The following is a 12,717-nucleotide window of genomic DNA, read 5'->3' on the forward strand; positions in this document are numbered from 1 at the left end:
GCTAAGGAAATTATGAGTTATGGCTATGGAGATGATGGGTATTGTTCATGGGTATGCTTGTGAGGTTAAACTAGTGTTTGTCATCTCCGTTGCGTCTACGTACCTTTCCTACAATATTGAACCTCAATATTGATACTTGAGCACTCATAACTTAACTTTTATTTACTAATAGTGTATCCCTGACTAGTGCTCGAGATTATAGGATTGTGCATGCTTGTATATCTGATATTGCCCTTAGATAGGTTATGTTGAATCTTAAAGGTTGTTATACTAGGGATGAAATAAGGTATAAAATATGCATGTCTTTGGAAAGCTAGCAAAAAATTAAGAACTTTTCATTTAGATATCAAATGGATTCGATGAACGGTTAGAAAGTTATGAAATAAACGAATTGTATAATTAATTTCGTAATTAAAATTGCTGATGATAATTAGTGAACTAATTTTCTGGGTAATAAAAAGAGGTTATTTGGATTCTACTCGTCGAGTAGATGAATTTTCATATAAAGCACGTCTCGTTTCGTTGAACGGTTGTCAAGTTATGGATAAAAGAAGTTTTGTAAATTTTGATGAAACGTCGATACGGAAACTGAAATTCTCGCTGATCTGCTTTGTTTCAGATTAAAACAAAAATACCACTGAATTCTTTGTTGTAAGGTCTAACAAACGACTCTGGCCGTTTGTCAATTCGAGTCTCGACGATTTTTCTAAAAATCGTCAAAGTTGACTGTTTGGTCACATTTTAAAATTCTAAAAAGAGTTGAAACTTTTTATTAAAAATATCAGTTTTGTATCAGTTGTCATGGTCGGCCTGATGTGTGTTTGCTTTTACCAAAAATCATGTTATATCTTTGTGGTAACGAGAATTTGAAGGCTTTGACCGTTTGTCAATCCGAGTTTCGAGGAATTTTCTAAAAATCTCCAAAGTAGGCTACTCGGTCACTTTTGTAAATTTATTAAAGCTGAAAAATTAACTTTGAAATGCCGAAACCGCGTTGGCAACTACGAGTTGTCTAGGTTTAGTTTACTTCTGTAAAATTTATGCTTAATCCTTTTTGGTAATGTGTAACTTTTATCTTTGGCCGTTTATCAATCGGAGTTCCGATAATTTTTCTAAAAATCGCTGAAGTGGCCGTTTAGTCATGTTTGACCGAAAAATCTTTTTTTGTATAAGTTATTGTATTTTTGCATGCGACCTCGTTTTTACTTTAACCTTTGACTTTTGACCTTGAACTTTGACTTTTCCGTTAACTTTTCAGTTAATATTTTTGTGTTGACTTTCTCTAAAAACTAAAATACTATTTTATGATTATGAAACCATTTGTGATACGTTGTTTCACACGTCACCTTTTACTAAAATTTTAACTAAACATGAGTAATATAACATGTTACTATACTGTTGAGTCAGACTCGAGCATTAGGATTGTGGTACACTATGACTTAACCTAATTTGTTAGACAAATATTGATCAACATAAATATATATATAATTAATATAGGTTCGTGAATCCGAGGCCAACCCTACACATATTCAATGATGATATATGTATTTTTACTACAAAATACAGTATGGTGAGTTTCATTTGCCTTTTTACCCTTTATATTTTTGGGCTGAGAATACATGCGCAACTTTTATAACTGTTTTACAAATTGACACAAGTACGTGAAACTACATTCTATGGTTGGATTATCGAAGTCGAATATGCCCCTTTTTATTAAGTCTGGTAATCTAAGAATTAGGGAACAGACACCCTAATTGACGCGAATCCTAAAGATAGATCTATCGGGCCCAACAAGCCCCATCCAAAGTACCGGATGTTTTAGTACTTCAAAATTTATATCATGTCCGAAGGAGGATCCCGGAATGATGGGGATATTCTTATATATGCATATTGTTAATGTCGGTTACCAGGTGTTCAATCCATATGAATGATATTTTTGTCTCTATGCATGGGACGTATGTTTATGAGAAATGGAAATCTGAAATCTTGTGGTCTATTAAAATGATGGAAACGATTGTTTAAGTTAAACTAATGAACTCACCAACCTTTTGGTTGACACTTTAAAGCATGTTTATTCTCAGGTACGAAAGAAATCTTCCGCTGTGTATTTGCTCATTTTATAGATATTACTTGGAGTCTTTCATGGCATATTTCAAAAGACGTTGCATTCGAGTCGTCGAGTTCATCAAGATTATTATCAAGTCAATTATAGTTGGATATATTATGAAATGGTATGCATGCCTGTCAACTTTCGATGTAATGAAAGTTTGTCTTTTCAAAAACGAATGCAATGTATCATATAGAGGTCAAGTACCTCGCGATGTAATCAACTGTTGTGAATCGTTTATAATCGATATGGACTTCGTCCGGATGGATTAGGATGGGTCTTCACAGTTGGTAATATTATTTTACATTAGTGTGTCTTATCGAGTTTGTTAGGATGCATTAGTGAGTCTGGACTTCGACTGTGTTTACTTGAAAAATGATTGCTTAACAAATTTTGTTGGAAACTATATATTTTTAACATGTGAATATTATGTGATATATTAATCTCTTAACGCGTTTGATATTATGTGATAGATGTCTACCTCTAGAACAAGTCCCATTGACTCACCTAATAATAATGAAGAGTTAAATGTAAATTGGAATGATTCGTGGACTGATTCACAAGTTCCCGAAGAGGAACCGGAAGAAGAGTCAGAACCGGAAGAAGAATCGGAACCGGAAGAAGAATCGGAACCGGATGAAGAAATGGAACCGGTGGGGGAAATAATAAAACGGTTAAGTAAAATAAAATCCTCAACCAACCGACCAAGGTTAATTATGGTCAATGGTGTTTCCGCCAAGGAAGCAAAATATTGGGAGGATTACCAATTCTCCGATGAATCGGATTCCGACGAGAATTCCGATGATGTTATAGAAATTACCCCAACTGAATTTAAAAAGGCAAAAGAAAATAATAAGGGAAAGGGCATAAAAATAAAGAAATCGAATTCCAACCCCGATGAACTTTATATGTATCGTCAACCCCCGAAGTCCTTAAGTTGTAACAATGACCCGGGAACCTCTAAACCACCAAGTTTTTCTAAACCAATGTGGAAAATAATGGCTCGTATTAGGGGAACATCATATATTCCTAGAAACTTGGCAAAACGAACCAAAACCGAAGAAGAAGAAGAAACAAGCGAGTCGGAATAAGATAGTTGTATTCGTGTGGTGTAATATATGTAATATAGTGTGCTTATGCTTTATGATATATGTAAAAATTGCTTGTATTAATAAGTATTTTTTTTTATGAATCTAACTCTTGTCTATTTTACAGTATAAAAACACAAAATGGATAGACAACCCAATATTTTAAGAGACCTACCCGGAGACATGATTGATGAAATCTTGTCTAGAGTCGGTCAGAATTCTTCGGCACAACTATTTAAGGCGAGATCAGTTTGTAAGACATTCGAAGAACGTTCCAAGAATGCCTTGGTTTATAAAAGGCTTTCGTTCGAAAGATGGGGGATATCACATTGGGAAATCCATAAGTTACGATGTGTTTACTTTGACGCATATATTGCGGGGAACCCAAATGCTATTTTACGCAATGGGTTAAGAAATTATTTTGACTCAATATATCCGAATATTGGACTTCGTGATTTAGAAAAAGCGGCTAACATGCAACATAAAGAAGCATGTTATGCTTATGGATTAGTAATGTTCGCTTCTCACCAAAGTGAGAACAAGAACATCGGGCTACAACTATTAAACAAAACGTTCCCACAAGTGACGGAGTCGGTAATTGGGGTAAGAAATGAGGTTTTTAGATTGTTACGGGACTGTTGGACATTACGTAACCCTCGTCCCTTTGACGACGTTACAACACGCTGTCTTATCAACGGCCATAACGGTTATGTTCCACAAGACCAAGGATGGGAAGTAATCCTAGTAAAACCAGAATGCATGACTTGTTTCTGGACGTATGAATTACGTGTCTTTATTGCCTTTGCTGAACGACTTGTGTACTAGCTAGAATTATCTTCACAACCATCTTGTATCAAATTTATTGTGTGCTATATTTCATGCTATATGTAAAATAAGCGGTATTGTAAGTTTGTAAAATATTGTGTAAAAGTTTGAACGCGAAATATTGTTATAATCAGTTTTTCATATAGAATTGTAGTAGTTGAATTGTATATTAGCTACTAAGTATGAACTTAACGGGTAGGTACTACCCGAATTTAAACTTATAAAACGCTAATATGAAGAAAAAGCTTTTATAAATGAGTTCATATTATGCTACGAAATACTATTAACTACTCTTAATATTCTGTATGATTAACTTGTTCCATTTAACTATTTTGAAGGAAATGGCACCGACTACTCGACACAACGTGAATATGAATGAAGAGGAATTCCGTACTTTTCTAGCTTCAAACATAGCCGCAGTACAGGCTGCGCTACATACCAACAATAACCTTGGATCAAGCAGTACAGGAAATCGTGTAGGATGCACCTACAAAGAATTCACTGCCTGCAAACCTTTGGAATTTGATGGAACCGAAGGACCGATCGGATTGAAACGGTGGACCGAGAAGGTCGAATCGGTGTTTGCCATAAGTAAGTGTACTGAAGAGGACAAAGTGAAGTACGCTACGCATACCTTCACAGGTTCTGCGTTAACATGGTGGAATACCTATCTAGAGCAAGTGGGACAAGACGATGCGTACGCACTACCGTGGTCAGCATTCAAGCACTTGATGAACGAGAAGTACCGTCCCAGAACCGAGGTCAATAAGCTCAAGACAGAACTTAGAGGGTTACGAACCCAAGGATTTGATATTACCACGTATGAAAGACGATTCACAGAATTGTGCCTATTGTGTCCGGGAGCATTCGAAGATGAGGAAGAGAAGATCGACGCGTTTGTGAAAGGATTACCGGAAAGAATCCAAGAAGATATAAGTTCACACGAGCCCGCCTCCATACAACAGGCATGTAGAATGGCTCACAAACTAGTGAACCAGATTGAAGAAAGAATTAAAGAACAGACTGCTGAAGAGGCCAATGTGAAGCAAGTCAAAAGAAAGTGGGAGGAAAATGGTGATAAGAATCACCAATACAACAACAACAGCAATTACAACAATAATCGCAGCAATTATCCCAACAATCGCAACATCAATCGCAACTACAACAAACGGCCCAACAACAACAACAACAACAACAACAACAACAGCAACTACAACAATCATCCCAACAACAATAATAACCGCAATAACAATAACAATCAGAAGCAGCTATGCCAAAGGTGTGAAAAGTATCACTCGGGGTTCTGCACCAAATTTTGCAACAAGTGTAAAAGAAATGGTCATAGCGCGGCGAAGTGTGAGGTCTACGGACCAGGGGTTAATAGAACGAAATGAACAAATGGTGTCAGAACGAGTAATGGCGGAGCAAGTAGTGTCGGAGCAAGTTATGCCAATGTAGTTTGTTATAAATGTGGAAAACCGGGCCACATTATTAGAAATTTCCCGAACCAGGAGAACACGAATGGACAAGGCCGCGGAAGAGTTTTCAATATTAATGCGGCAGAGGCACAAGAAGACCCGGAGCTTGTTACGGGTACGTTTCTTATTGACAATAAATCTGCTTACGTTTTATTTGATTCGGGTGCGGATAGAAGCTATATGAGTAGAGATTTTTGTGCTAAATTAAGTTGTCCATTGACGCCATTGGATAGTAAATTTTTACTCGAATTAGCAAATGGTAAATTAATTTCAGCAGATAATATATGTCGGAATCGAGAAATTAAACTGGTTAGCGAAACATTTAAGATTGATTTGATACCAGTCGAGTTAGGGAGTTTTGATGTGATAATCGGTATGGACTGGTTGAAAGAAGTGAAAGCAGAGATCGTTTGTTACAAAAATGCAATTCGCATTATACGAGAAAAAGGAAAACCCTTAATGGTGTACGGAGAAAAGGGCAACACGAAGCTACATCTTATTAGTAATTTGAAGGCACAAAAACTAATAAGAAAAGGTTGCTATGCTGTTCTAGCACACGTCGAGAAAGTACAAACTGAAGAAAAGAGCATCAATGATGTTCCCATTGCAAAAGAATTTCCTGATGTATTTCCGAAAGAATTACCAGGATTACCCCCACATCGATCCGTTGAATTTCAAATAGATCTTGTACCAGGAGCTGCACCAATAGCTCGTGCTCCTTACAGACTCGCACCCAGCGAGATGAAAGAACTGCAAAGCCAATTACAAGAACTTTTAGAGCGTGGTTTCATTCGACCAAGCACATCACCGTGGGGAGCTCCTGTTTTGTTTGTCAAGAAGAAAGATGGTACATTCAGGTTGTGTATCGACTACCGAGAGTTGAACAAACTTACCATCAAGAACCGCTACCTTCTACCGAGAATCGACGACTTATTTGATCAACTACAAGGCTCGTCTATTTATTCAAAGATTGACTTACTTTCCGGGTATCATCAAATGCGGGTGAAAGAAGATGATATTCCAAAGACTGCTTTCAGAACACGTTACAGTCATTACGAGTTTATGGTCATGCCGTTTGGTTTAACTAATGCACCAGCTGTGTTCATGGACCTTATGAACCGAGTGTGTGGACCATACCTTGACAAGTTTGTCATTGTTTTCATTGATGACATACTTATTTACTCAAAGAATGACCAAGAACACGGTGAACATTTGAGAAAGGTGTTAGAAGTATTGAGGAAGGAAGAATTGTACGCTAAGTTTTCAAAGTGTGCATTTTGGTTGGAAGAAGTTCAATTCCTCGGTCACATAGTGAACAAAGAAGGTATTAAGGTGGATCCGGCAAAGATAGAAACTGTTGAAAAGTGGGAAACCCCGAAAACTCCAAAACACATACGCCAGTTTTTAGGACTAGCTGGTTACTACAGAAGGTTCATCCAAGACTTTTCCAGAATAGCAAAACCCTTGACTGCATTAACGCATAAAGGGAAGAAATTTGAATGGAATGATGAACAAGAGAAAGCGTTTCAGTTATTGAAGAAAAAGCTAACTACGGCACCTATATTGTCATTGCCTGAAGGGAATGATGATTTTGTGATTTATTGTGACGCATCAAAGCAAGGTCTCGGTTGTGTATTAATGCAACGAACGAAGGTGATTGCTTATGCGTCTAGATAATTGAAGATTCACGAACAAAATTATACGACGCATGATTTGGAATTAGGCGGGTTGTTTTTGCATTAAAGACTTGGAGGCACTACTTATATGGGGTCAAAAGTATTATATATACCGACCACAAAAGTCTACAACACATATTTAATCAGAAACAACTGAATATGAGGCAGCGTAGGTGGATTGAATTATTGAATGATTACGACTTTGAGATTCGTTACCACCCGGGGAAGGCAAATGTGGTAGCCGATGCCTTGAGCAGGAAGGACAGAGAACCCATTCGAGTAAAATCTATGAATATAATGATTCATAATAACCTTACTACTCAAATTAAGGAGGCAAAACAAGGAGTTTTAAAAGAGGGAAATTTAAAGGATGAAATACCCAAAGGATCGGAGAAGCATCTTAATATTCGGGAAGACGGAACCCGGTATAGGGCTGAGAGGATTTGGGTACCAAAATTTGGAGATATGAGAGAAATGGTACTTAGAGAAGCTCATAAAACCAGATACTCAATACATCCTGGAACGGGGAAGATGTACAAGGATCTCAAGAAACATTTTTGGTGACCGGGTATGAAAGCCGATGTTGCTAAATACGTAGGAGAATGTTTGACGTGTTCTAAGGTCAAAGCTGAGCATCAGAAACCATCAGGTCTACTTCAACAACCCAAAATCCTGGAATGGAAATGGGAAAACATTACCATGGATTTCATCACTAAATTGCCAAGGACTGCAAGTGGTTTTGATACTATTTGGGTAATAGTTGATTGTCACACCAAATCAGCACATTTCCTGCCAATAAGAGAAGATGACAAGATGGAGAAGTTAGCACGACTGTATTTGAAGGAAGTCATCTCCAGACATGGAATACCAATCTCTATTATCTCTGATAGGGATGGCAGATTTATTTCAAGATTCTGGCAGACATTACAGCAAGCATTAGGAACTCGTCTAGACATGAGTACTGCCTATCATCCACAAACTGATGGGCAGAGCGAAAGGACAATACAAACGCTTGAAGACATGCTACGAGCATGTGTTATTGATTTCGGAAACAGTTGGGATCGACATCTACCGTTAGCAGAATTTTCCTACAACAACAGCTACCATTCAAGCATTGAGATGGCGCCGTTTGAAGCACTTTATGGTAGAAAGTGCAGGTCTCCGATTTGTTGGAGTGAAGTGGGGGATAGACAGATTACGGGTCCGGAGATTATACAGGAAACTACCGAGAAGATCATCCAAATTCAACAACGGTTGAAAACCGCCCAAAGTCGACAAAAGAGCTACGCTGACATTAAAAGAAAAGATATAGAATTTGAAATTGGAGAGATGGTCATGCTTAAAGTTGCACCTTGGAAAGGCGTTGTTCGATTTGGTAAACGAGGGAAATTAAATCCAAGGTATATTGGACCATTCAAGATTATTGATCGTGTCGGACCAGTAGCTTACCGACTTGAGTTACCTCAACAACTCGCGGCTGTACATAACACTTTCCACGTCTCGAATTTGAAGAAATGTTTTGCTAAAGAAGATCTCACTATTCCATTAGATGAAATCCAAATCAACGAAAAACTTCAATTCATCGAAGAACCCGTCGAAATAATGGATCGTGAGGTTAAAAGACTTAAGCAAAACAAGATACCAATTGTTAAGGTTCGATGGAATGCTCGTAGAGGACCTGAGTTCACCTGGGAGCGTGAAGATCAGATGAAGAAGAAATACCCGCATCTATTTCCAGAAGATTCGTCAACACCTTCAACAACTTAAAATTTCGGGACGAAATTTATTTAACGGGTAGGTACTGTAGTGACCCGAACTTTTCCATGTTTATATATATTAAATGAGATTGATATTTACATGATTAAATGTTTCCAACATGTTAAGCAATCAAACTTGTTAAGACTTGATTAATTGAAATAGGTTTCATATAGACAATTGACCACCCAAGTTGACCGGTGATTCACGAACGTTAAAACTTGTAAAAACTATATGATGACATATATATGGTTATATATATAGTTAACATGATATTATGATAAGTAAACATATCATTAATTATATTAACAATGAACTACATATGTAAAAACAAGACTACTAACTTAATGATTTTGAAACGAGACATATATGTAACGATTATCGTTGTAACGACATTTAATGTATATATATCATATTAAGAGATATTCGTACATCATAATATCATGATAATATAATAATTTAAAATCTCTTTTGATATTATAAAAATTGCGTTAACAACATTTAACAAGATCGTTAACCTAAAGGTTTCAAAACAACATTTACATGTAACGACTAACGATGACTTAACGACTCAGTTAAAATGTATATACATGTAGTGTTTTAATATGTATTCATACACTTTTGAAAGACTTCAAGACACTTATCAAAATACTTCTACTTAACAAAAATGCTTACAATTATATCCTCGTTCAGTTTCATCAACAATTCTACTCGTATGCACCCGTATTCGTACTCGTACAATACACAGCTTTTAGATGTATGTACTATTGGTATATACACTCCAATGATCAGCTCTTAGCAGCCCATGTGAGTCACCTAACACATGTGGGAACCATCATTTGGCAACTAGCATGAAATATCTCATAAAATTACAAAAATATGAGTAATCATTCATGACTTATTTACATGAAAACAAAATAACATATCCTTTATATCTAATCCATACACCAACGACCAAAAACACCTACAAACACTTTCATTCTTCAATTTTCTTCATCTAATTGATCTCTCTCAAGTTCTATCTTCAAGTTCTAAGTGTTCTTCATAAATTCCAAAAATTCTAGTTTCATAAAATCAAGAATACTTTCAAGTTTGCTAGCTCACTTCCAATCTTGTAAGGTTATCATCCAACCTCAAGAAATTTTTGTTTCTTACAGTAGGTTATCATTCTAATACAAGGTAATAATCATATTCAAACTTTGGTTCAATTTCTATAACTATAACAATCTTATTTTAAGTGATGATCTTACTTGAACTTGTTTTCGTGTCATGATTCTGCTTCAAGAACTTCGAGCCATCCAAGGATCCATTGAAGCTAGATCCATTTTTCTATTTTCCAGTAGGTTTATCCAAGGAACTTAAGGTAGTAATGATGTTCATAACATCATTCGATTCATATATATAAAACTATCTTATTCGAAGGTTTAAACTCGTAATCACTAGAACATAGTTTAGTTAATTCTAAACTTGTTCGCAAATAAAAGTTAATCCTTCTAACTTGACTTTTAAAATTAATTAAACACATTTTCTATATCTATATGATATGCTAACTTAATGATTTAAAACCTGGAAACACGAAAAACACTGTAAACCGGATTTACGCCGTCGTAGTAACACCGCGGGCTGTTTTGGGTTAGTTAATTAAAAACTATGATAAACTTTGATTTAAAAGTTGTAATTCTGAGAAAATGATTTTTATTATGAACATAAAACTATATCCAAAAATTATGGTTAAACTCAAAGTGGAAGTATGTTTTCTAAAATGGTCATCTAGACGTCGTTCTTTCGACTGAAATGACTACCTTTACAAAAACGACTTGTAACTTATTTTTCCGACTATAAACCTATACTTTTCTGTTTAGATTCATAAAATAGAGTTCAATATGAAACCATAGCAATTTGATTCACTCAAAACGGATTTAAAATGAAGAAGTTATGGGTAAAACAAGATTGGATAATTTTTCTCATTTTAGCTACGTGAAAATTGGTAACAAATCTATTCCAACCATAACTTAATCAACTTGTATTGTATATTATGTAATCTTGAGATACCATAGACACGTATACAATGTTTCGACCTATCATGTCGACACATCTATATATATTTCGGAACAACCATAGACACTCTATATGTGAATGTTGGAGTTAGCTATACAGGGTTGAGGTTGATTCCAAAATATATATAGTTTGAGTTGTGATCAATACTGAGATACGTATACACTGGGTCGTGGATTGATTCAAGATAATATTTATCGATTAATTTCTGTACATCTAACTGTGGACAACTAGTTATAGGTTACTAACGAGGACAACTGACTTAATAAACTTAAAACATCAAAATATATTAAAAGTGTTGTAAATATATTTTGAACATACTTTAATATATATGTATATGTATATATTGTTATAGGTTCGTGAATCAACAGTGGCCAAGTCTTACTTCCCGACGAAGTAAAAATCTGTGAAAGTGAGTTATAGTCCCACTTTTAAAATCTAATATTTTTGGGATGAGAATACATGCAGGTTTTATAAATGATTTACAAAATAGACACAAGTACGTGAAACTACATTCTATGGTTGAATTATCAAAATCGAATATGCCCCTTTTTATTAAGTCTGGTAATCTAAGAATTAGGGAACAGACACCCTAATTGACGCGAATCCTAAAGATAGATCTATTGGGCCTAACAAACCCCATCCAAAGTACCGGATGCTTTAGTACTTCGAAATTTATATCATATCCGAAGGGTGTCCCGAAATGATGGGGATATTCTTATATATGCATCTTGTTATTGTCGGTTACCAGGTGTTCACCATATGAATGATTTTTATCTCTATGTATGGGATGTGTATTGAAATATGAAATCTTGTGGTCTATTATTATGATTTGATATATATAGGTTAAACCTATAACTCACCAACATTTTTGTTGATGTTTTAAGCATGTTTATTCTCAGGTGATTATTAAGAGCTTCCGCTGTCGCATACTTAAATAAGGACGAGATTTGGAGTCCATGCTTGTATGATATTGTGTAAAAACTGCATTCAAGAAACTTATTTTGTTGTAACATATTTGTATTGTAAACCATTATGTAATGGTCATGTGTAAACAGGATATTTTAGATTATCATTATTTGATAATCTACGTAAAGCTTTTTAAACCTTTATTGATGAAATAAAGGTTATGGTTTGTTTTAAAATGAATGCAGTCTTTGAAAAACGTCTCATATAGAGGTCAAAACCTCGCAACGAAATCAATTAATATGGAACGTTTTTAATCAATTAATTCAGTCGAAAGAACGACGTCTAGATGACCATTTTAGAAAACATACTTCCACTTTGAGTTTAACCATAATTTTTGGATATAGTTTTATGTTCATAATAAAAATCATTTTCTCAGAATTACAACTTTTAAATCAAAGTTTATCATAGTTTTTAATTAACTAACCCAAAACAGCCCGCGGTGTTACTACGACGGCGTAAATCCGGTTTTACGGTGTTTTTCGTGTTTCCAGGTTTTAAATCATTAAGTTAGCATATCATATAGATATATAAAATGTGTTTAATTAATTTTAAAAGTCAAGTTAGAAGGATTAACTTTTGTTTGCGAACAAGTTTAGAATTAACTAAACTATGTTCTAGTGATTACGAGTTTAAACCTTCGAATAAGATAGTTTTATATATATGAATCGAATGATGTTATGAACATCATTACTACCTTAAGTTCCTTGGATAAACCTACTGGAAAATAGAAAAATGGATCTAGCTTCAATGGATCCTTGGATGGC

The sequence above is a fragment of the Rutidosis leptorrhynchoides genome, chromosome 2 (genome assembly GCF_046630445.1).
Source record: "Rutidosis leptorrhynchoides isolate AG116_Rl617_1_P2 chromosome 2, CSIRO_AGI_Rlap_v1, whole genome shotgun sequence".
NCBI lineage: Eukaryota > Viridiplantae > Streptophyta > Magnoliopsida > Asterales > Asteraceae > Rutidosis > Rutidosis leptorrhynchoides.